This window comes from Protopterus annectens, chromosome 3.part1 (genome assembly GCF_019279795.1).
Source record: "Protopterus annectens isolate FY-2018-M chromosome 3.part1, PAN1.0, whole genome shotgun sequence".
Taxonomy (NCBI): domain Eukaryota; kingdom Metazoa; phylum Chordata; order Ceratodontiformes; family Protopteridae; genus Protopterus; species Protopterus annectens.
In genome coordinates this window covers 1356269396-1356296139 of record NC_056732.1, presented here as the reverse complement: position 1 = coordinate 1356296139, position 26744 = coordinate 1356269396, and the positions used below count along the sequence as shown (strand labels likewise).

At 37.1% G+C, this 26744-nt stretch overlaps 1 protein-coding gene across 2 annotated transcripts in view; it reads left to right on the top strand.

The window, feature by feature from the left end:
* Window positions 1-3665: 3665 nt before the first annotated feature.
* Window positions 3666-26744, top strand: part of VPS28 (VPS28 subunit of ESCRT-I) — an 870107-nt gene continuing 847028 nt past the window's right edge. The window contains exon 1 of one of the 2 annotated variants that reach the window (XM_044067388.1): window positions 3666-3759. The gene's annotated coding sequence lies outside the window, so the exon portion shown is untranslated. Of the gene's footprint in view, window positions 3775-26744 lie in introns of both variants that reach the window. The other variant, XM_044067387.1, reaches the window with a different exon arrangement.

Below are 26744 nucleotides of genomic sequence, written 5' to 3'. Positions count from 1 at the left end.
GTCTGCGAACAACAGAACTAGTAGCAGCCACCCTGGAAGAAGCTTGTAAAGCATCAAAACCACAATGCAAAGAATGCTCACCAACCTGGTCTGAAGCATGCACTAAATCCTGAAGCTCCTTACAGTCAATACCTTCAGCTAAAGCATCTACTTTACATTTCAATTGACTTAGCAAATAATTCTGATACCTGAGCATATGAAACTGACAATTTAAAGCCCTCATAGCCAAAGTAGAAGAGGTATACAGTTTTTTACCCCACCTATCCAGGGCCCTAGCATCCTTGTCCAGAGGAACTGGATTCTTAACCACAGAAGCCTTAACACCTTTGGGGCCTTGAGAAATAGTTTCTGGATCAGCCCTAGGGCTCTTATACAAGTACTTGTGAGCTTCCGGAACCCTGTAGTATCTATCTGGTTTAACTGGGGCAGGAGGCAGAGAATCTGGGTTAAGGGCAGCCTCAGAAAATACATCCTGAACAACATCCAGTACAGGGGGAATAGCCAAGGGCCTGTGCTGAGGCAAAAACAAGAATTCTCTTAGCCTTTACGAATCAGAATAATCCTGGCCTTCCCATTTGAAATGTTCCCTCATGGAATGCAAAGTTTCAGAGAAAGAAAAATCTTCTGGAGGGGACGCAGAGGGAGAAGCATCCTCAGCCTCCGAATCATTATAGGGAGGGAAATCCTGAAGTTCTTCCACAGAGGAATCTGACTCATTGGAAGACTGAACCAAACCCTCCAACTCTGTCTCTACCCTGGGCCTCTTCACAGGGGGAGGCATGGAACCCCTAATTAAAGTAATCAAATCTTCAGCCATCTTTAACATGTGCTTCCTAGGAGCTGGACCCTGGGGAAAAGCACCCGCAGGGGCAGACAGACTTAGAATGGCCTTTGCCTTGAAAAGGAGGAGGCTTAACCACCCTATGAGGGGAGGGAGCCACTGACAACAGAGAAGCACCCTCAGCCTGGCCTAACACAGGAGAAGCCACTTCCTGTAGTAACAAAGGCTCCCCTTGACACTCTGGTAAACTGTCAGAAAGAACCACTGAAGCAGCCAGTAGTTCTACAGGACCGACGTCCGGAGTGGACGCCTCATCCTGTTTGGACCGCAAAGACTTTTCTTTGCGCTTCTTAGAAGAACCAGTCGTCGGAGAATCCGACGGCATGATGTAATTACAACGTTTACCAAACACCAGCCTAGCACAGTCCAACTGACGTTTAATAGTACGCTTATTAAAAGTAGCACAAAAGCGACACCCAACAACGTCGTGCTCAGGCCCTAAACAAGGAATGCAGAGTGAATGGTAATCCCTATGAGGAATCTGTTTCCCACAAGAAATACAGTTATTAACTTTTTCTGACATCCGTCAATACTGAGGCAAGAAAAAGACAAAAATGTCCCCAACGGGGTACTTAGCCCAACTTGGTCTCCGGTCTGAAACTCGAAAACCGACAATTCCAGAACGCCGAACGGCACTTGCAAATTCTGCTTCTGCTTAGGACCATGCGGCAAGAAAGACTGAGGTTATGGCGTCGGTCATGCGCATTTGTACTGACACTACGTCAGTCTCGGGCGCCCATGATCGACGCCAGATCTAGCCCTTTGGTATTCGGGCCGATGGTGGGCAGCGGAGTACCCATTTGTCAGGACTGCAGCAATGGGAGACGACGAACATCCATACTATGGCTAGGGTTGCCACCTTTTCAAATGGCCAAAGTGGGACATTTTCGGTACAAACATCACGACACATACCCACGGTCAGTACAAAGGATAGAACTTAACTTTTTTGCCTAAATAAATGCTTATTCTTGTAGCATTTAGTTGCTTATTCTATTTCTTATAACATTTAGGTATTTTAGATACAGAATAACTGTTTTATGCAACTATTACATAAAATATAGGAAATAATTTTGTCCTAAAATCTCAGGATATTTGCCATTTTTAAGATTTTTTTGTCAGGACACAACTGCCCAAAGAGGGACTGTCCCTCGCAAAGTGGGACAGGTGGTAACCCTAACTACGGCAATTTTCATTTTTTTGTGTGTGTGAACAGCAGTGTATTACGCTTTAAAACACATCACTCATCTTAGAGTCCCTTACATATTGTTTTTGACTAAGCGTCTTACTGTTGTCACAACTTCTGGTTTATTGCCAACAGCTACTAGTTTCACTCACACACATCTTGGTATAATTAAGTGCAAAGAAAGAGAAAAATGTGAAATATTTTGGCTTGCAGTGTCAACTCACATGGAACATATACAGCAAGCAGTAGAAAGTTGTGCTACCTGCAGTGTCTACTGTAATGAAAATCCAAAGGGAGAGATGTTTAACCAGTTCCAGATCATCTACAGAGTCAAGTAGGTGCAGATTTGTTCAAATTCAACAAATCGTGTGTGTGTCTTGAATGTGTGGACTATCGTGTTGCATTCTCTGAAATAATCAAACAAGTGCAAGCGTAACCAGTACATTCAAGTCTACACTGTTGAGACCAGGGGAAATTCAGGCATCCAGAAGACTTCTGCTTGAATGGGAATTCAAGAATATATCACCCACTTTATCTTATTTACAAACCAATTCACAAGTGGAAGGATCTAAACAGTCACTAGAATACTCTATATAGACACTACAATAATTGCTATTCTGTAGGTCTCAAATAAAAATTTGCAAGAATGCTCATATTTGCAAGCAAAGTATATTAACCTGTAACAAAAAAGATTAAAACCTTTTACAACACTAACGTGTGCTATTTAAATTACTGCATGGAATCTGCTGCAGTTCTCATAAAAGGTATCTAATACAGTTTTCTAGTCCTCTCTGCAATTTCAATTTTCTTACTTCTTCCTACTATGGTGTTTTAGTCCACTACCAATGCAAGTAAACATCTGGAATTGGCAAGACATTTGTTTTTAAGTCATCCAGTTAGCTTATGTAATGCAGATTACCTCCGTTTAACACCCATTTTCTGAAATGCAATACGTCTTTCCAGTAAACAAAAATACTGCATGTAATCTTCCCTGACCTCCCACAAAACAACCATTTTAGGAGAGATTTCGCAAAGCTAAAATCAGGGACAGAAGACAGTTCAGAACATCCAGCTTAACTAGCATGTTGCTGAGAAGTTGGAGGAATTTAAAGTTATCAGCAAAGTCTACAAACCATACTATGGCAATTTTCATTTGTGTGTGTGTGTGAACAGCAGTGTATTACGCTTTAAAACACATCACTCATCTTAGAGTCCCTTACATATTGTTTTTGACTAAGCGTCTTGCTGTTGTCACAACTTCTGGTTTATTGCCAACAGCTACTAGTTTCACTCACACACACACACTTTTGCATCACATTCTTATGTAGATGTCCTTCTCTTGTTCCAGTCTCAAAAGTTCCACCGTTTGCCAACTTGTCGCCAAATGAACAGCTCAGGATTAGTTCATTCAGAAAATCCCGAGGTTATAGCTAGGGTTCGGCGAAAAGTAATAACTAGCTACGCGAAAAAACAGTTAAACATGACAGCAAACTAGAGCAGACCTTAGTCTGGTGAGTGCGGGCAGACCTAATCACAACTAGACAGAATTACATTTTAATACTACAGCAATTTAATGCTCAACATAAGACACAGATATTCTATTTTAAACTGACAAAATAATGCCTACTATGTCAGTACCAGCTGTAGTCAGAATGATCGACAAAAGTTTGCGCAGGTGACATCATCCAATAGCGCCAACAGCATCAGCGTCAACAGGAAGAGAAGACGAGTAAAGGTGAGCCGGGAAACAGTAAGTTTTAGAGCAATCATTTTTTGTTCGTAAAGTAATCATTAATGAAAGTGATATGTTTAGAGGAAACCGCCGTTGTTATTAAAACGGCACATTTGTTGGTTAATGTTTAAGTTATTAGTGCTGTCAATAGTTGATTCTGGCAAAGTTGTAATTTGAGTGGTAGCATCGGTGTAAATAGCTTTACTGAAAAGTGTTGACAGTACCGGTTAACTGGCGGAGATGTGGTGAGGCTTGAATTAAACTGGGCGGCGAGCATCTTACCGCATTCATCATTTTTATGTATCTAACGTAAATAGGATTTATTAATATGAGCTTTAGTGCAACAGCAATACATAAAGTTGAAAAATGTTTTGTGTGCGTACACTTATTGACACTGATTTCTTATATATTGTTGTTGAAGATGTGTACAGCTGGATGGCATTCATTCTGTTAGGATGTTGATTGGCTGTTTCAGTGGAAACTATTAGAGTGAAAGTGGAGGGGAACCAGCCAGGGATAACATGTTACGCAGAAGCGATCAAATATACCACTTTGAAAGAGTTAAACAGGATCTCTGCAGTGGAATTCTGGATCGTGTTACAAACATCATTAATGCTTAACGGTCTGCACAAATCATAACATTATTGGTTTATTATGCATTTACTGTTTTAGTTTAATTAGATAATAATAACTTATGTTTTCGTGAGCAGTGTTTTCTTAATTCTAATCATAAAGGTTCTTGTGATTTCCGAAATACTGTTTGTAAAGGGGGTTGGTGCCTCTTTTACCGAGCTAACAACTGAATGAAGGTGGTTAAGAGAAATACAAATTTATCAGTAGTCGACATTATTGAAAATACTTCTTGTAGATATTGTTGATTAGGAATATTTTTACATTAGAATGCTGTGGGTAAATACACATGAATTTTGTTCCTGGTGATCAGTACTTGTCTACCAGTGTTCTTTATCACAGTTGAGGTTGGTTTGTGGTTTCCATGACTGACAGCCTGTCATTATGTGAACGAGTTGTTCTAAAGAAGGCTACTCTTGAGACGAAGAGACCCTGAAATTGATCACATTAGGTGCAGTGGCTTTATATGCATGTTGGAAAGTCCCCTCCCCCCAAACACACACACAGGAGTGTGTATGTGTTTTTCATCATTTGGTAGTTATCCACTGTAGGTGGTGCAGTTACTGGTTGTTGGAGATGCCTTTGATAATGCTGAGTTCATGGATGAGAGATTGTCCAAATTAATCATCTTCACAATGTAATGCAGCATTCCCAACAATTTTACATTCATCTAGTGAGTAGTGAAATATGAACACACAAAGTACACTGCTTGCCAACACAAGTTGAGAAACCAGAATAAACTGTTTGTTTGATTTCTTTGTACAAGGAGTTATGCTTCCCAGTCAGTCCCCTTCACTGTATTAGTCACTTGATATTTGAAGACAAGTACCTGTAAGAGTGAAAGGGAAGGTCTACAAGAGGGTAGTGAGATCAGCTATATTATATGGGTCGGAGACGGTGGCATTGACAAAAAGGCAGGAGTTTGAGCTGGCTGTGGCAGAATTAAAGATGTTAAGATTTGCACTGGGTGTGACGAGGGTGGACAGGATTAGGAATAAGTATATTAGAGGGTCAGCCCAGGTTGGAAGGTTTGGAGACAAAGCCAGAAAGGCACGATTATGTTGGTTTGGACATGTGCTGAGGAGGAATGCTGAGTATATTGGAAAAAGATGCTAAGGATGAAGCTACCAGGTAACGGGAAAAGAGGAAGGGAAAAGAGGAAGGCCTAAGATAAGGTTTATGGATGTGGTGAGAGAGGACATGCAGGTGGTTGGTGTGACAGAGCAAGATGCAGAGGACAGGAAGAAATGGAAACGGGTGATCTGCTGTGGCGACCCCTAACGGGAACAGCTGAAAGATGATGATGATGATGATATTTGAAGGCATATGTCTCAGATGGTGGGGGAACAGCATATTACAGAATTTATTACATATGTTCAATATACTTCACTTTTACATGCACAGTGAGACAGTAAAGATATTGTCTGCTTATTTATTTAATTATTCATTAATTACTGTATTTCTTTATTTGAAAATAGTGCAGACTGCAGAATACCAGTAAGTTATGCTGATTGGTTATAAGTTGTAGCGAGGAAAATGTTGTGATGTCTGTAATCTAAACATTATAAAAGGCCTTTTTTTTGTTTTTTTGCCTCAAAATTATTGTACATGCTTTCTCATATTTTTTAATAAAATGTTGTGGATTACAGTTCCTAAATATTGTCAGATGTTGCATTTATACACTTAGTCTTCAGAAATGCTGTTTAATGCAAATTAACTTATTGCATTTATTAAGTATGTTGCTACTTTTGATCCTTTGTTTGGGATTACATTCGTATTAACAACTGATTTATGTAGGGATGATGTTGGTAGCAGTAGATTTTGAAAGCCTTTAAATGTTCACTGTGTTATTTCTTTTGCATTACATTTATTTGTTAGGTAAACTTGATAGGCACAAGCGCTTCTTTTCAGGAGTGATCTTGGAACACTATCTCTGATTCAATAACTTGCCAGTAGACAAACAGAAGCTGAAAGAATTAAGCTAAATATTATAGGGTGAAACCATTTTTACCATCTCCTAGCCTCAATCCTTTACACTGTAGTGCCATATGATGGCTATTGGGGCAGGAAGGTGGGATATCTACTGTTCTGAATGGCATATTTGAATGGGTTATTAACACCAGAGCATAAACTTTGATGGGAGATAAGAAACTATGTGGGCTAAGCGGTCCTTATCTTTTACTGTATTTATTAGGTTGCAAATTTTAACTACCAGCTTCGTTTCCCCCTGGCCTTCAGAAGAATTGCTTTATAGTTAACATATGCATTCTTGAAAAAAATGATTTATTTATTTAATTCATTTAATAGCCAGTTAGGTGGGTGGCTGGTCCAATGACCCCTTTGAACTACAACCTAGGCAATAAGGCAAACTGTCATACCAGTGTAAAAGATATGATGATGTAAGTACTGTAACATAGAATGTTAAGTATCAAATTGCAAAACTCAATGCAAATTACATGTTGAAAGTAAGTAAAGTAAAACTCTAAAATGAAAAATTGTACAGTAAAGCTAGTTCTATAAAGCAGTGTAGCCATTAAGCACCTAAAGTGAATGAGCAACACATAATAAAACAACAGATGTACAGTTGCAGAGTGGAGAAGTAAATAATGGAGGATAAAAGCAGATATGTACAGATTAATAGTTCTTCTTCTTCTTTCAGCTTTTCCCGGTTAGGGGTCGCCACAGTGGATCATCTGTCCGCTCATGATTGGCAGTGGAGTTTTACAGTGTCGAGTTGCCAGCCCGGCGCCCAACCTTCCACAGAAGGCGTACACGCTCACACCTAGGGCCAATTTAGAGTGTCCAATCCACCTACTGCATGTCTTTGGGATGTGGGAGGAAACCAGAGCACCCGGAGGAAACTCACGCGACCACAGGGAGGACATGTAGACTCCGCACAGAAGGCACCCCAGCCGAGAATCGAACTGGAGAACCTCTTGCTGTGAGGTGGCAATGCTAACCGCTGCACCACCGTGGCCGCCCATGGAGTAAAATACGCACAGGGATAAATTGGTATAGTGGAATAGTAACAAATGCCTGATAAAGGAAATATTTGTTAGTTGTAGTAGCCTGAGGAAGAGTGTTCCAAAGAGTAAATGCAACTTTTTCTTAGGCTTTTTCAGTGATATGTAGCATTAAATGATGTCTATTTTGTGAAATGGTGCTTTGTGTACAGATCTAAAAGGGTAGGTGTGAGACATGACAGACAGATAATCAGCTAATGGATTGTATAAGCTGGAATGTAAAGGTTTGAAAATATTGGCAACAGTAATGTGGCTTTCAGGATGATGGAGAGAGTGTAGGGTGATTTGAGCAGAATGCAGTGTTGAGAATTAATCATCTGAGAGGTAGGTGAGTCTACACATTTTATGCTGAGGTAATTTTACCTCTGGCAACAAGAGGGAGAGCAGATTCCAAATTGGGGATAAGAACCTTTTTAGTGATAGAGTAACTGGCCTCAGGTGTATAACTGGCCTCGGGTGTAAAATGACTGTCTCTAGGTTACACAAAAGTCTAAGATGAGCTGATACTTTAGTGGTGGAGAGATGTTTATGAAGCTAGCATGATAGACTGGGATCCAAGGGCAGGAGGTGGTGTTATCTTGGGCATTACAAATCTGTAAGGGATAAATAGATGTGGACTTTTGATTAAGTACTAATTATAATTGAGTTTCTTTTGGGTGAGTTGACAAACATTTCATTTTTTAAACCAGTTATAAAGGTCACTAAATTCAGTTTGCAGAGATTTTGAATTATAGTTTTGAGAAGTAAGAGGTCACTAGTGTAAAAAAAAAATCTTTTTTGAGTCTAAGGAGATAATTTGGTAGAATGTTAATGTTCCTGACCATATTATCCTTTTTGGAAAAACTCATCCAGTCATTTATTGCCCTTTCTGTGAATTAATATTTGTGTACTTCCTCTAAGCTCACCTCCTTATATGCATGCTCTTATTATCTTGTGGTTTGCCTTTTTTTTTGTATTTTTTTCTTTTTGTATTTCCTTTTGTTTGAAAGGAGGTATCCACTTGGATTCTGTAGCTTCCTTTAATGTACGTTTCTTATTTGTTCCCTTTGTGTTATTTCCTCAACTACATGTATTACGTTCTGTTGATTGCCTTTAAAGACCATGCACCGTTTTCTTACCCTTCCCTTTTTGTGTAAAACAGAGTTTTTTTTTTTTTTTTTTTTTTTTTTAAATTTCAACTGGTGATGCCTCATTCTTTATATCCAGTTATTCCACCAGCCCTCTTTGTTGCAAGCGCTCTCGCTTTCTCTGCTTGCTTATGTTTAAAACATGCAGTTTGAATGACGATTGTAAAGTTCTGTTTTGTTGTTTTGCTGCTACCTTGCTCAAGTATGTACTAATTTTCCAGCATTGTGTGTTATTTTGCATCGTATTTAAGTTGATAGTGTTATAGACTTTCTCCATTCTTGTCAAACTTCTCTTCTTCCTTTCTGATTCTCTTCCTTATATGTCATTCCTCTTGAATTATTTTGTCTTCCATATCCTATGCAAAGCCCTTTTATAAAGATGTTGAACAGAACTTAGCTTAATTGACTCCATCTGTGGTTACCATTTTTTTAAATTAGGTGAAAACCTTGACTGTAGCACCATGTACTGTAATATAGCCAGAAGTTTACCAGCCCCATTCTGAATATATATTTTTTCACCAAACTGACACACGGTCCCATTTCAGATGTCTTGCTAAAGTTTCAAGCAGTCCATGTTCTGTACTCCTTTCTGGGATAATTCCATTGCTACCTGGCAAAAGACTGTTAAAGTTGCTTTGCGCAACTTTCCTTTTGTGAATCAATGCTGCCTTGTGTCACGTATCTTTTGAACTTCTGTTATTTAGCACTGATTTTAAATGTAATTTTACAGCTGTTGTTTCCAGCATTATCTTGCTTCCACTCTTGCGAGGGTGAATCACATCTGCACACCTTTGGCCTTCAGGAACCTCACCCTCCTGCCATGAGTCACAAAAAATGTTTATCACCAGTTTTGCCAGTTCTCCAAGAACTGTAGGCTTAATACCACTGGGCCTGATTGCATCATGCACATTTTTTTTCCTGATTCCTTTGATTTATTCTATTGTTTCAACATAGTTGATGCTGGTAATTCTCCCATCTCTTCATGCATACTGAGCAGATGTTTCAGTCTTGCTTTTTTAATTCAGTTTGTTCTTACAAGTATTCATCTTTTAGTTTGTGTCTATTTGTTTTTCTGTACTACTTTGTATTTTTAAAGGTTTTATACCCTAGCATGATGTAGCAGAATGCTTTTTCTCATCTGATGCCTTTGCTTTTTGACTGCCAAATCTATTTCTATGCATATTTTAATGTCTTCCTTCCTCTTTATTTCCTTCTACTTCCTCAGTACTGTCTCTATCTCCTTCTAGTTCTTAAGTAGTAATGTATTAAGGGGTTTGGTGTATTCCTATTGCTTTTTCAACATGTTCCTTGGGATTCATTACTGCCTGTACTAAGTGTACACCTTTCTGAGTGAACAGACAACACAAACATAACTCACACCATCTTCTTCCTAATTTTAGTTTTCCTACTGATTTATCTTGCAGCCTTAAATATAGAGGGAAATTCATAAAAGTTACCACAAAATGTAGACTACGTGTACACTTAATGATATCTGTTTGAATGACTAGAAAGCACAAAAAATGGGGTAGGGATGTTCAAGAATACAGATTTTGTCAATTTAGTGTAGGCATTAATGAATCTGGCCTGTTGTCTTGTCTTGTGTTTTAGAGCTTTTGGAGTTCGAATCCTTTAGTTTTGATTTACTCAAGTTTGTATTTAAGCTGCTGGTAAAACTCACTGTTGAATGAATAACTAGCTACTTTCAAGTCTGAGACCCCTTTTCCATTTAAGAATGCCAAGTGTAAGATTACCCTTTCTCATGAGCTGGAAACAGTACTGGCTGTGGCTGTGGCTTTCTATGTCAGCAATGGTCCTACTGTTACATACGGCAGTACTCGTGTTTCAGTTTGCTTGCAGCATGCAAAAGTCACTTTTTTTGTAAAGCTTCCACTTTCATTCTGAAACTACTGTATGTATATGTGTGTTTTACATATGATTTATAGTGATCTTTAGTATGGCGTGTGTGTGTGTGTATATACATGCACATACATACGTATCCATGCAAGGATATGCTTGTGTGTGTGTATACCATATACACACATATATATATATATATATATATATATATATATATATATATATATTTATATATTTATATATATATATATATATATAAAAAATGTGTGTACTGTTGTCCTATACCCGATCGAATGGTAGAATACCTCCGCCCAGGATATTAAGGTCAAAACGTAGAATGGACAAATAGCGATACATTCTATGCAAGTTCCAGGGATTACCCAGAGTAGACTAAACCAATGGCAAGTGTTTTCTTCAGGGGACAAGTCCCTTTGCATCCCTCACACCCCCTGTTAATATACAAGGTTTGAAGTTGCACTACAGTGCTGACAATATCTGTTTTAGACCTTTTTTGTTTGTTTTATTTATTTACTTATTTTTTTTTTTCTTAGACCATTTTTATTAACTATTTTCATGTTGACCTTAAGCAGTGTAGACTAATATCACTTGTCTATTTCACTTGGTCAATGAAAAACATTTTTGAAACCCACATAGTTGAGCCAATGATTGATAGTGCAGTTTGTCAACTGTTTTGACAGATCGTGGGACAGTGGGGATTGGGGACTGTACCCTTTATTTCACTGTAGTACGATCTTGGAGTTGGTAAATATAACTAGTGTGGAGGTGTGGGGCATGTAGGGGACTTACTTCCCTGCAAAAACGTTTTTGTGTTGTTTGCGGGTGCTGTTTTGATTGTTTCCATTGATCAGTGAACTGCATTGCTAATCATGTGGTCTCAACCACGTGGATTTTAGTTTTATAGGTGTTTACTAGGCTAAAGACTACAAAGACCATTTTAAGCTTAGCCATGCATTCAAAATCACTGACAAGTTCTGATACCCTTGATAAGTGTAAGCATGGGCCTAGGCGATGAACAATTTACCAGTTACCTGTGTCCATTAGAGACATAGGTGCCAAACCAGGGATGAATTTCTGGTTTCCCATCCAATTGTCCAAGTTGCGCTTGAATTGGGTTAGGGAGGAACTCTGCTTCACATGGATGGGGAACCTGTTCCATAGACAGGGTAGTCTCTAGAAAGCATACCTCTCTCTCCAGCAGGTCCTATTTATACCACAAGCAATGTTTAAGTCTGTAGAATGGGTAATTATGGTGCTGTTTGTTTGTGAATATGCATGAGGTATATCAGAGTGGGGTCTGATAATGCCTTGAATGCCAGGCATAGAGATCCCCTCAAAAGCCTGTAGGAGACAGAATACAGGGATAGGGCCTTGAGGCAGTCTGCATAGGACATATTACTTATGCCCTGCATTCTTTTAGTGAGGAACCTCTGTGGATGTTCCACTTGTTACCAGGGATGGATGACTTCCCAAAGGATATTGTTATGCATTTCTTTAGCTTTAGTCCATGGCTCTGACACCAGTTTGTGTCAGCCTCTCCTGGAGAACATTTGTGTCAGAGAGATTCAATGACAACTCCTAATTTGCAATCATCTGCAAATTTAGTCAGCCAGAGACCACTGACATTGGCCTTGACTTCTGAGAAGTAAATGCCAAGAAGGAGCGGTCCAAGGACTGATCACTGAGGGACTCCACTTGTAACTGATCTCTTTGTAGAAATGGACTCCCAATTCTAACTTCTTAGGTCCTGTCTGTGAGCCAGTTGGCTATCCACCAGGTGACATATGGGTATGTAACTAATCTCTTGAGTTTCTCAACAATGCCCAAGTGGGGTATTGTGTCAAATGCCTTGGCCAGGTCAAGGTAGGCAGTGTACACAATCTTTCCCTCATCCATTGCCTTGGTGACCTTCCCAAAGAAGTCCACCAGGTTGAGTAGGCATGATCTGCCCTTGACAAAACCAAACTGGGTTGGGTCCAGTGTCTGGAGATTTACTGTATCTCTATTGATCATCTCCATGATGATTCTTTCCATGGCTTTACACATAAGACTAGTGAGACTTATGGTTCTGTAGTTTCCAGGGTCTGTAGATGGCCCACTTTTGTGCAGAGGGGTGACTGTTACCTTTCTCCATTCATGAGGCACAAAGCCTGTTTGGAGGATACATTTAAATAGAAATTCCACAGGCCCTGATAGGTCATAATTCATGCTATGTAGAAGGCATCCTGGGATCTTGTCTGGGCTCATTGATGCAGTGTTTTTCGTATTGGAGGGAGCATTTAGGACCTCTTCCCTAGTGATAGTAGGGGGAGTTATATTTGATGATATTTCCTAAGGGAAGGTTGAATGGAAGAGAGGGGTAAAGTTGGAGCTGAATTTGTCAGCCAGGAGGTTTGGTATATCTTCTGGCTCAGTATAGGTGGCTCCATTTACAATGAGTTCTGCACACAATTGTATATTGCCTTTGAGGTTGCGGATATAGCTAAAGAATGCTTTGCGGTTTTCCTTGGCATGGGAGGCCAAACTCACCTCAAATTTGGCTTTGGTAGACTTTATTGTATGGTCGTAGGACATCTAATTTAGTTTATTTGGCCACCTGCAAAAGCTGCCCATGTTTTTATGTGGGTATGACTACCCGGTGTTTAAGGAACAGGATATACGACCATACATACAGTATTAGAAATGAGGATTATAACAACGCATTATGGAAACATTTAAAAGATAATACTGGTTGTAAGGAATTTAGGTTTGGAATTTTAGAAGTAATCAAAATGAATTCAAGGGGAGGAGATATTAAAAACAAATTAGGTGAAAAGGAGGTAAGGTGGCAAATTAAACTGAATGCGTCCACATACCCTGGCCTGAATGAGCATATATCTATTAAGCCTATTTTAGCAGGCAGACAAAGGTAGAAAAAATATAGAAAAAATAGTGAAAAAATACAGTGAACAAATCAATGTGTTACACGCCCACAACTTTATACATTATCAAGTGTAGATAAAGTTCTGCTAGAATGTAGGTTATAGGATTATTGAAATGTTTTAACAATAATTTTACAAGTAGGTCATGTTTTTTCATGTCATAAGATTTTTTATGTCATTTTGTTTTTTTAAAAATTGTTTGAACAATGAAGTTAAATGTAATGACACTAGCACTTTAATAGTTCACGAATGAATGTCATGTGATGTAAGAATTTGGTATAAATGAGGCACAGTATGAATGGGAGTTAGTTCTGATGAAGTCTTTGGATGAAAGCGCTTAACTGGACTTTTTATGCTTGGAAATTAAAGTTCCTTTTATTCATTATTCGAGTGCTGGTGTTTTTGCGGGTCCATAGGAACAGATAGTACTTTATTCTGTGGTTATTGGTTGGTCGCTGTTCCAGTTTCTTGTTCCTCTGAGAAATGAGTCGTGCATTGTTGACTACAATAATTGACATTCAATTGATAATTCTTTATCATGCAGTTATACAGAACTAGACACATATATATGTCCAGGTTGCTGTGTATGTCACACTAGGTCTGAAAATATGACCAAATCATGTGACATAGAAATTAGAATTAGGTCTATTAACTGGGATTGTCTCTGCTGAATGTTCAACTTTAGGGACATCAGGAACATCATCGGGAATGGAAGTAGGAGTCAAGGCACATATTGCAACAGGAACATTGTTTGGATTGCTCTGAGATCTAGAATCTGTATCACAGGAACAATGCTACAATATCAGTTCTGATACAGGAAGAAGATAGCTTTGATTTCTCCTGTACTCCACGCCCTCAGATTTCACAAACTAGGATCTTGGGTCTGCACATACACTTGCTACATGATCAGTCCAGTCAAAACCTTTCACCATTTGTATCCTCACTGTCTCTCCTTCTTTCAGTGCATGAAGAACTCTGCTTGATTTGTCATAGCTGGACTTCTGGAAAGAATGGTTTCTGAAGAATTGGGCTTTGATTGCTCTGTTGTTTTTAGCTTTAGGCCTCAACAAACCGGTACTGATGGGCAATGTTGCTCTGGTTTGGCTGGGTAGAAGTCTCTGAGCAGGCAGTTTGGCTGGGAAGAAGTCTCTGAGCACGCAAGCCAAGTATATTGGCAAGGGGTATGCTTATGAGATTGAATAAATTCAAAAAGACATCAGTATTGTTATGCTTTGACTTCTGTAGTAATTACTTTGCACTCTGTATTGTACATTCAGCTAGTCCATTTGACTGTGGGTATTCTGGGCTACTAGTAACATGTACAAAGTCCCATTCTCTTGCAAATTTCTGAAACAACTGACTGGTAAATTGGGTACCATTGTGAGAAATAAGCTTCTGTGGACTTCCATGGACTGAGAAATGACGTATCAACTTGGTAATAACAGCAGTGGATGTTAGATTTCAAACCAGTTCAAATAAGAATCTACCAACACTAAGTAATTCTGATTGTTCCACTTGAATATGTCAGTGGTTACTGTTGACCAAGGTAGTTCAAGAACTTGATATAGCTGAAGTGGTTCTTTTTGCAAATGCAGTTTAGTACTATTGCATACTGAATAAGAGGAAAGTTCCTTTATCAATGTATTTTGCTAGAGAAATACTAGTCCTCTCGTCCTTCTTTTGGCAACTTCAGAACCTGAGTGGTCACGATGCAAAATCTGGATATATTCTTGTTGTAAAGAAGCAGGAACAACAATTTTAGGACCTTTGAAAATAATGCCATCTTCCATCATCTCATCTTTGTAAAGAAAATAAGTTTGCACTTGAGGTGGCACACTAGATTGCTTTGATGGCCATCCAACATTAATGTAGTGTTTGAACTTCTGCAAAACTTGGTCAGTCTTTGAATGATTTCTCAGCTCATCAGGTCTTGTGGTAGAAAAATGATGCACTTCTTTCTGGGTAAGGTATCAGCCAGGTAAAGATGTTTGCCTTTCGTATAGATCATTATCATCAGATAGATCATTTTGAAGTTGCACTTTTGCAATTTGAGCATCATTCTTTGTAATCTCACTGGAGCTGAATGCATAGGTTTCTAGAATATAGTAACTAGAGGGTGATGATCAGTTTAAATTTGAATGTCTCGGGGGAACAAAGATGGCCACCTTTCTGTAGACACTGTACATCTACAGCTCTCCAGTTACTCGCAAGAATAAGTAACCCTGAGGATATACTATAAGTCTTTTTACATTAATTACCGGATATAATTATTCTACTACAACCAAACTATGACTGGGAATCAAAAGAACGAAGGAAAAACTAATTAATTTCACAGGATTAAAGCTGATTGTCTGCCTGACTCTGAAGAGAGCTATAAATAAAGGATCTATCTGATTTCTGCTTCAAGATGTCAAAACTGGACAAAAATATGGACACAACAACAACTAAAACTAAATTATCAACGCTGATGTCACCAGAGAAAGACTCTACATTTAAAAGACAGAAAACTGTAAAACCACAAGATCTTTTAAAAACAGGAGGAGCAAACCAACCAGATCAGTTAGCTAACATGGAGGACATTAAAACAGCATTGTTACCCATACAAGAATCTTTAAATGCACTTTCAAACCAGATACTTGCTTTTAATGCCACATGCAGTCAAATTCTCGACAGAATAGATAAATCTGAGGCTAGAATATCCAAGAATGAGGACAGAATAACATTTCTTACAAGAAAAACAGATATTGGTGACCTGGACATTCAAACTATGCAGACCAAGATCCTGGATTTAGAGGTAAGATCTAGAAGAAACAACATAATTATTAGAGGAATCCCTGAAAATATTCAATATAATGATCTATTGCCTACCATTACACAGATACTGGAAATATTGTTCGAGGGCTCAGGTATGGCTAAGCAAATAGTCATAGAAAGAGCACACAGAGCTATCAGGGAATCACAAGCATCAAATATTCCTAGACCGGCTTATGTCAAAATTCTGAATTACCAGGATGTAAATAAAATAATTCTAACTATGAAAAAGAAAGGAGGTTTTGTAATGTGGCAAAATAACAGAGTTTCTATGGGTCAAGATCTACCACTTCAAATCAGGCAAGCCAGATAAGCATTAGCTCCTTACTGCAAATTTCTTATTGATAAAAATATAAAATTCCAGATGAAGTATCCAAGTACATTAATCTTTACATTCGATGGAGCCAAATATTCTATTTCTACAAAAAAGGAAGCAAAACTCACCTTTTTGAAGACTTTTAAATCCCTGCCAACTTCAGAAGCTTAACTGGAACATTCAGTCTGTGTACAGCAATACAGATTCTGGGATTCCAGGTCTACTATACCTCGAGGCTTCAAAATCCTTTGTTTGCTTCTTTTTTCTCACTAGGCCCCCCATCATTAACCAGTATTTTCTTACAGGTCCAGCTTAAATCCGAAGATTTCACGAACTCCAGCAGCCTCGACAAACTGTGTGTGTCTGTGAGTCAACAGGAAGTCCTAGAAATGCTCCCGATGGTCCACTTTCGTTGTGGCGCTTCCAGAAGTCTGTCCGCATAATGGGTCCCCCTTCGAGAACTCGAAATCAGGATTTTTATACCAGGAAGTAGCCAGAGCTTTGTGGAGCCAGGGGAAGCTTTTAGAAGTGCAAAACGAGGCTCCTGGACTATTTTAGAGAGGTTTGACTTTTATTTTGTATAAAGAAATGTCAGCTTATTCAGGTAAGGATTTGGACTGGGCTGTAACATATGGTTAAATAGAGTAATTTAACTACAATGTTAGAAACAATATAAAGTTACTACAGTTATTCTATTTTGGTTCTAGATAGTGTGCCTGAAGATAGAAATGCAGTTATAATTATATACTATTGATATTTTTGCTTTCTGCCTTTGAAATGACTGTTATGTCGTTTATGTTACCAAAAAAAACCTTTCTCCTTATTAATGATATGGCAATCTATATGTGTTAACATGTATAATTCATTCTCCTATTCCTAAGGGAATGGAAGGATCTATATTTTATGTGGTTCTAGAGATCCTGTGCATTATGTTAGCTATATATTTCTTACAGTATTAATACATTACTGATGTTGTTTTTATCAATGCTGCTGTTAACATGGTATACTTACCTAGGCAAAGTTAGATAAGACAGTTAGTTATTATAGCAATAACCCACGCTGGGTAATGGCTTTACCCACGGTTACGTGGTTTGCTCCAGGGCGGCCCAAGGGACCAAACAGCCAACCGTGGGTAAATTTAGCATTACCCACACCCAGAAGTGGGTTATTGCTAATTACATGACATTATTTAAGAAAAGAAACTGTTACTTTTCTTAAATAATGGCATAGTATAATGCCTGTTTACTGCCCTTCCGCAGATGTCTGGCATCCGGTAGTTCTGATGTACCGCCGCGCAGTACATCAGAGTTGTGCAAAAACGGAGAAAGCAAGATCTCCGTTTAGTCTCGCTATGTTAAATGAGTTTAACATAGCGAGACAGTTTTAAAATAAGCAACGGACATCTCCGCTTTATTTTATGTCTCGCCATGTTAAACTCATTTAACATAGCTTAGACAAAAAAAGCAACGGAGATCTTGCTTTCCTGTTTTTTAAACATTGTCTCGCTATGTTAAATGGATTTAACATAGCGAGACAGCTTTAAAATAAGCAACAGAGATCTCCGCTGCTTATTTTAGCTGTCTCGCCATGTTAAACCCTTTAACATAGCGAGACAGTGTTTAAAACGAAGATACTAATGGAAAAAAGTCCGGGCAACCGGACCTTTTTCCATTAGTATATCTTGATTTACAACGGGCACGCTGGCCAATCAGCATGCACGTTTTGGGGGGGGGGTCATGGTATAATCTAGGATATTATAACCAAGCATTTAATTAATAATGTATGTAAACCATTAGAGGGTAGAATAAGAAATTGGTATGTAAGATATAACAGTGTGTTAACTAACTAATGTGTTCAAGAGCTGTAGATAGTTACTAGTGTTTAATGGGGAATGTGTAGATTAGTTTTTGTAGGGTTAGTTGTAGTTATCATAGGTTTTGTATATCTTATTAGGGTGTTATTATATAATAGTTATTTAGGATTGATGTATACCAATAGAAGTCTAAACAGTGTTAAAAAACTATGTTTGTCCTGGTCCAGGAGAATAGTGGATAGGCACTGGTTAGGGATGGGGCATTTAGTTTGCTTCCAGATATTTCAAAATCCAATATTATACCGGAACTTAGTATCGTTTTTCAAATTCAACATATACACTAACATTTTAAAAGTATTTTTATGTGGATAATAGACTCATGGAATGTCAGGGGTTTCCAGAATCTGAAAAAAAGGAAACTATTTTTTCATTTACTTTATTTTGTTACAAGAAACCCACTTGGTTAATGATCAATGGACGGCCATTAAAAATAAAAAAATGGATCAGGGAGGTAATAGCTTCGGAAGGGACAACTAATAGTGCAGGTGTAGCAATAATCATTAAAAACTCAGTTCCAAGAGAGGATTTTAGATTTTAAAATGGATAAAGAAGGAAGATGGTGCTATGTAATTTTTATAACAAAATTTTACGATAAACCGGTGATTCTTCTTAATATATATGCCCCATGTACTAATCAGCAAACCTTCATAGCATCACTTTACTTTATTTTAAACCAATATAACTATTATTATATAATAATAGGAGGTGACTGGAATACATACCAAGACCCTAAATTAGATAAAACAAGTTCCCATAGATCTTATAATAATCAGGCAGTGATAGCACTGCAGGAACTTAAAGCAGATTTTAAACTTTATGATCCATTTAAATATAATAAGGACCAAATGAATCCAAATAACTTCACATTTTATTCGAGCTGTCATAAAATGTGGTCCAGGATCGATTTTTTTCTTTTTTTTTTTTTAATATCGGATACACTAATGTGTTTTGATCCCTATATATACATACAAGCTCGTTATTTGTCGGATCACTCCAGGATCACATTAACCTTTAAGAAAGATACTTGTCATAAATTGCATCTTAGGGGTTATAATTGGACATTAAATCCATATCTATTACATAAAGAGGATGTATTAAAAGAAGCTCAGGAGTTTTTTAATCAATTATTAAATAATCTATTAGAACACCGACACCCATTAGACATAGAATGGGCAACTACCAAAGCGCAAATTAGAGGAATGTTTATCCAAAAAGCTACTTTCTACAAGAAATTACAAGTGAAAGAGATGTATGACTTGGAATCAAAAATTAAATTATTAGATCAGGAATTAATTAGAAATTATAGTAAACAAACCGAAACGCAATTATTAAATTGTCAGAAGAAACTTTTTTTATTACAAAATAGTAAATTATCATTCCATGAACAAAAAATGCTGGTAAAATATGCGAATCACATACAGACTCCGTCAAAAGCACTAGCACATATTATTAATCAATCGAAATCACCTTCCCAAATCCCTGAAATATACTTTAACAATAAAACATACACCAATACGGAAGAGATTATAAAGGTTTTTGAAATAATATTTTCAGAACTATATGGTGAACAACAGGATGTAAATCCAAATAAGAATAAGAATGACTTTCTTCAGAAAATTATATTTCCAAAGATTAATGATGAGCTTCATATGAACCTAATTAAACCTATTTCTTCAGAGGAAATAACTGATGTTATCAAGAAATTGAAGCCACACAAAGCTCCGGGACCGGATGGTTTGACTACAGAATTTTATAAAACTTTTAGCGATATTCTGGGGAAAATACTCACAGTGGTCTTTAACTATATTATTAACAATAAAATTACTGACCCACACTTTAATGCATCGAAAACTATCCTCATACCGAAAGAAAATACTGATCGACAAAATCCGGATAATTATAGAACCATTTCACTTTTAAACATAGATATGGAAATTATGACATCGATCTTGGCTAACAGGTTGAAAATGGTAATTAACCCTATAATATCTGATGAACAAGCCGGTTTTATAAATAGCAGACAAACTATAGATAATACATTAACACTGCATACAATGATTTCTCATGCTACACATAAAAAACAGAATCTTTACGCACTTATAATTGATGCACAAAAAGCATTTGACAGAGTGAACTATATTTATTTGAAATTTTAACATGCTTTAACATACCGCAAGAATTCACTTCAACTTTAAAAAAATTATATACCAATCCTTATACAAATCTAGTCATTAACAGGAATCTTTCAAAAAGAATTCAAATTAAAAATGGTACCCGTCAGGGCTATCCTTTATCTCCCTTGTTATTCAATTTGTATTTGGAACCTCTATTTTTGCACATTAAACAAAATATTTATCATAATGTTCCAAGGATTTATGGTACGAAGATCACAATGGCTGCTTTTGCAGATGATTTGAGTATTTACTGCACAACACCTGTTTTGGATAATAATAAAATAATAAATTACCAATAATGGCGAAGACTTCAATTATTAAAATGAATATACTTCCTAGATTACTATATATGTTTAGAGTGTCACAAGTTCAAATCGCCAAAAAATTCTTCAAACAGCTTCATACAGAACTAGCTAGATTTCTATGGGAACCTAGAAAAGTTAGGATTTCGTATGATAAATTGATGGCTCCAAAAAATAGGGGAGGGTTGGATCTACCTAATTTCGAAACATATTATTTAATAATAAACACCAATAGACTTTTAAGAATAATTAACTCGGATGGGTGTAACTCGAAATGGGTTCCCAAATGGCTGGTTCTTAATCATAAACATGTCAAGGAATTGGATATTAACTGCAAGGCATTACCTTTTTTAAACAAAAATACTCTTAAAGGGTACTTTGTGTTCGAACATATCAAAACATATATTGTTTCAGTACAAAATCTTTTTAACTCATTAAATCTTTTGCAAAGTATGATGATTCTTCAACCATTTCATAAAAATCCAAATTTGAAAATTGGTAATCAGCTGATAGACCTTAAGAAATGCCCACTTATAATTAATTTAACCCTATTTGATTTATATCCTTTTTTAGGTATTCCGACTCACAATATTTTAGAAGAGTTGAATCTCCCCAAATCGTATCTAATTATAATAAGACAATTAAAAGACCTAACAATAAGTTACCTTAGTAAAGGGAATGACAATTAAAGAAGAAGACTTAAACATGTGTCTGAACTTATGGCAAACCCTTACACAGGAATGTAAATATATAACGGCAGCATATGGTTTGATTAAAGAATTAAAATATAATAATCAAATATTAATTTCCAAATACTGAAGAGAGAAATTGTTGACGATTGAAGAAAGTAAAATACTAAAAGCAATTCACTTAACCATAAAATCTGTGTCCCTTCAGAAGCTATTATTTACCCAATTGATGATATTTAATAACGCGTATTATACGTGTCTCACTCTACACAAATGTAACTCAAAAAACTCACGAAAATGCCCATATTGTATAGATCAAACGGCTGACTTCCTACATATGTTTTGGAGTTGTAAATGTATTTTCAGACTCTGGAATTCCTTGAAATTTCAACTACAAAAAATGGGATATCAACATTCCACACTCTCCTAGGAATTTACGATGTTGCATATTCCACCACCCAACTTGGAAAGAACCCAAAGAATTATACTAATCAATATTTTTTTGTTGATGAAGTTATATATAGCTTCCAATTGGTTGAACCCTTTACAGACATCATGGGAAAATTTCAAGATAGTAGCCACTAAACATATTCTAGCACATAAATTTCTAATTAGTGATCATAAGAAAAATGTAAACAATACAAAAATATGGGAACAAATCTTTAACATTGTATTAGCTTAAAGTTCCATTCCTGTATTCTCCGGGAAAAACTGAATAACTGTTGAATTTTATTGAGATAAGTCTTATATAGTTACTAGTTCTTTTTTCTCTATAGTGATTTTATGTAACTGTTGGAAGCATTCATGTACATATTGTAAGTAGTTAGTAGTACTGTATTAGTTGTCTGGAAAAAATAAAATAAAGAATTATTATTGAAAAAAAAAAATTTGAATGTCTCAACCATATAATTATGAAACTTGGAACATGTAGTTACTGTTGCCAAAAGTTCTTTCTCAATTTGAGCATATTGCATTTCAGTTTGGGTAAGTGTTATAGATGCAAAGGCTGCTGGTCTGCCTTCTTGAAGAATAACTGCACCAAGACCAAATTTTGAAGCATCTCAGGAAAGAGTTACTCGTTTATTGACATCATAGTATTTTAATGTAGGTGGGGTGGCAATTTTCTGCTTAAGGTCTTCAAATGCTTTCAGGCGCTGTTCTAAAACCATGTAACATTTTTACATGTTAGAGCTCTCAAAGGTACGGTCAACTCACTGAAATCCGGTATAAACTTGCCTAAATAGTTAACCATATCGGGAAAATGTTGTAGAGCTTGAACATTATCCGCTGCTGGCATCTCAAGAATGGCTGCTTGCTTGGACAGGTCTGGTCTCAAGCCAGTGCTAGAAAACAAATGACCTACATATATAACTTCTGGTAATCTGAATATGCACTTTAGAAGATTGAGCTTAAAGTTCACTTCACATGCTGTGTCTAGAACTGTCTTAAGTTTTCTGTCATGCTCTGCTAAACCATTGCCTCCAACCAATAAATCATCTATTATTCTGGCACAAGGATAAGCTGAAAAGATATGCTCCATTGCATGCTGAAAGACTTCAGTTGCAGAATTTATTCCAAATGGTATCCTGAGGAATCTCTAGCTTCCAAATGGGGTACTGAATGTAGTCCGTAATGAAGATTTGAGATCAAGCATCACTTGCCAAAATGAGCTTTTTGCATCCAAGACAGAAAAAAAAACAGTGCCATTCTGTATTAGAGCTGCGACCTCTTTGACTGCATGCATAAGATGATGTAGTCTCTTTAATGCTTTGTTCAAATCTCTTGGGTCAATGTATATTCTGATTTCGTCTGTGCCTTTTTTGTGAGTGGCTACCATGGACAACACCCATTCAGTAGGTTCTGTAACTGGAAAAATTACACCTTGCTGCACCATTTTATCCAGCTGACCTTTGACTTTATTCTGCATAGCTTTCGGAACTTTTCTTGCTGGTCTGACTACTGGACTGACCTTTGGGTCCAACTTCATAGAATACACAACTGGAAGTTTGTCCAGCATGTCAATGTATATTCTGATTTCGTCTGTGCCTTTTTTGTGAGTGGCTACCATGGACAACACCCATTCAGTAGGTTCTGTAACTAGAAAAATTACACCTTGCTGCACCATTTTATCCAGCTGACCTTTGACTTTATTCTGCATAGCTTTCGGAACTTTTCTTGCTGGTCTGACTACTGGACTGACCTCTGGGTCTAACTTCATAGAATACACAACTGGAAGTTTGTCCAACATGTCATCGAAAGCATCAGTATACTTCTGAAAAAATAGTGCTAATGAAATTGGAACCAGGATATGTGCTTATTTGATGAACTTCTTTGGTAAAAGAAAGCAGATTCATTCTCAAACTGTCTCTGAGACCAAATAATGACTGCACAGGTCTTCAGACTACATAGAATAATAAGCTACAGCAGTTATTGTCCACATAACATGAAAGCACTACTGAGCCTTCAGTTTGAATTTCTTCACCTCCATAAGCAACAAGTTTCGCACAACTGGCCACATTTAGTTGCTCAACAGCTTTCACCATTGCAAATGTGTCTGCTGACATTACATTACACTTTGAACCAGTGTCTACTTTGAGCTCAGTGGCTTTACCGTTGATCTGGACAGTACCAAATACTTCATTTTCACCAGTAAATCTACTGCAGCAGTCATTTCACCAATTACTGATACACCATCCACATAGAAAGCTGACTGCAACCCTACTTGATCAATTTGCTTTTTCAAATGACCCTTCTTTATAACAGCGCAAGACTTACTTGATCTGCAAAACTTTTGAAAATGGTTCCATTTTTTACACTTGTGGGATTGCTGACAAAATGCTGCGCACTTTTCTCTTTTAGACTCATGGTTGGCACCACAGTTGCGACAGTTAACAATAAAGCTTGATTTGGGTTTTGCTGATTCACCCTTGTACTGCACTGAGCATGCTGTCTTTACTGAGATAGTCTTAGAACTCTTTAGAAGACTACGTGTTTTAACTTGGGAGCCTGCAGTGGTGGCAGGTACCATGTTCTTAGGCCTGCTTCTACTAGTTGCAAGTTGCATGCTGTCAACATTTGCTCTTGAACCTGCTGAAACCAAGCTATTATCACTTGCAAGCATGTTTGTGTGCCTTTCTGTAACTTCATGGATCTGACCAATATCAGTAGCTTTGCTCAGTGTTAAATCACTGTCGTGAAGTAAAATCTTTCTCACTGCAGCACTGTTAATACCACACACAAGCCTGTCCTTTATTAACTCCTCTTTTAAGTCACCAAAGTTAGATGTTTTAGCTTTGTTTCTCCGGTCATTAATGTAAGCTGCAAAAGTTTCTCCTTGCTTTTTATCTCTTGTGTAAAACAAATCCCTCTTTAATGTAACATTAGTCTGGGGGTTGCACATTTCTCTGAATTTGCACTTCAAACCCTCAGAGTCTTCCCTTGATTCAGCCTGTACAACAATATGACGATTTTCCCCTTCACCTTTATATAGTGCTGGTGCATATACAAATGAACACTCTCTTTCAATGGCCTCTGACCCAGCTAGGTTTAGCAACGTGAATGCCCTGGTGTGTGTATCTTTGTCAGATAAGCTGCTTGTATAAAAATATCAAAGTCAAGTCAAAGAAAACTTTATTGTTATTCAGAACTGTGCAGCAGTGTAGCTGAATGAAATTACAATGCTTAATTCTCAATGCAAGAAACTGTTGTACATATAGACAGAGAAAAATTAATAAAATATCACAGCAAAATTTTAATAAGTAGCAATTTGTAAGTAAAGTAGGACAGCAGTGACCCACACCCATCCCAGAACAGGAGACAAGGATGACAAGGAACAGTATGAAGGTAATATTGTCAAAGTAAAATTGAAACAATAGCAGCATATCTCTGAATAGACTGGATTATTACACAGTTTGTATATTGCATTTTACAGTCCTTCAGTGTGTAGGTGAGCTACCTTAGTAGTGCACTTAGTTATTGCACATCCATAAAATAAGCCTTTGATAGGCTAGTTATGTAAAAGACATCCTGGTTCTCTTACTTACTTATGGTGGTCATCATATACTTGCTGAAATATTCTCCAATTCTGTGCAGTACTCGGATCAAATACAAGTGGTGATGGTTTTCGAAATCCATCTGCCATGCCAGCAAATTATAGTAAAACACAATGCAACCCAAGTCCACTTGTAACTATACAACCATACATATGCCAGAAGTTTATGCCAGTACTTGTAACTATGTCCAGTATCACAACAAGCCTCTGAATAACTGAACTTTGAGAAATAGGTTTCCCTGGGCACAATAATACTCTTGAAATCACTGTATTGTAAAAAGTCATGACTTAAGAAACATTTTAAATAACTGCTCTGTGCAAATAAACTATGCAGAAAAAAACTTGAGTAAGAAACATTTCAAATTAACTGCGCTTTGAAACAATACACAGCACACTGAAATTTCCCCAAAATGGCTGTACTTTGCTAAATAACTCTGTGCAGTGCAAGAAACACTCTGTAATGGCAACTGTCTGCCAATAGACACACCCAGCACAGAACCTTTTCGAAATGGCTGTATTTTGAATGCACTTTATGAAATAATTGCACTTTGTACACAATAAACTCTTCGGAATAAATGCACAGTAGTAAACATTCACTGCAAGCACTTTTACACACTTTGAGATACTTCAAATAACTCTGGTTATGCCCTGAATAGCTTCTAATCAATGCAAAATAGTAGTTTATGCCAAAACATAGTAATTTGCCAAAAAACATACAGTCCCATTGCTTTATTTAAACTTAATGTGCCCTTTTTGCCCTTATTTATACTCATTTTGCTCATATAGTCTTTTCATGCCCATTATACTTTCTTTGAGCTCGTTTTAACTTTAAACATGCTCATTTTGCAATTTCGAGGTAATTTTGAACCACATATGTGCTTTTCTGATAATAGTTTTATAAAATATCTTAATTTCAAACATTTTGTATAATTAATAAACTTTTTATGCTTTTCATTTGCTTAATAAACTTATGTGCTATTTGTTTGCTTAATAATGCTTTCTGTGCCCTTGCAATGCTTCGTTTTTTCTTTTTTATAAAATAAATGGTCCATTTCTGGCCCCTTTTTTTGCATTTAGTTCATTTAGATTACCTTCACTGTTAGCTCTGCACCTCATTGCTCTAAAAAGCATTCTCTGGAATCCTGGTTCTGACACCATATAGCTTATCTAATCAGGATGAAATAGACAATCATTTG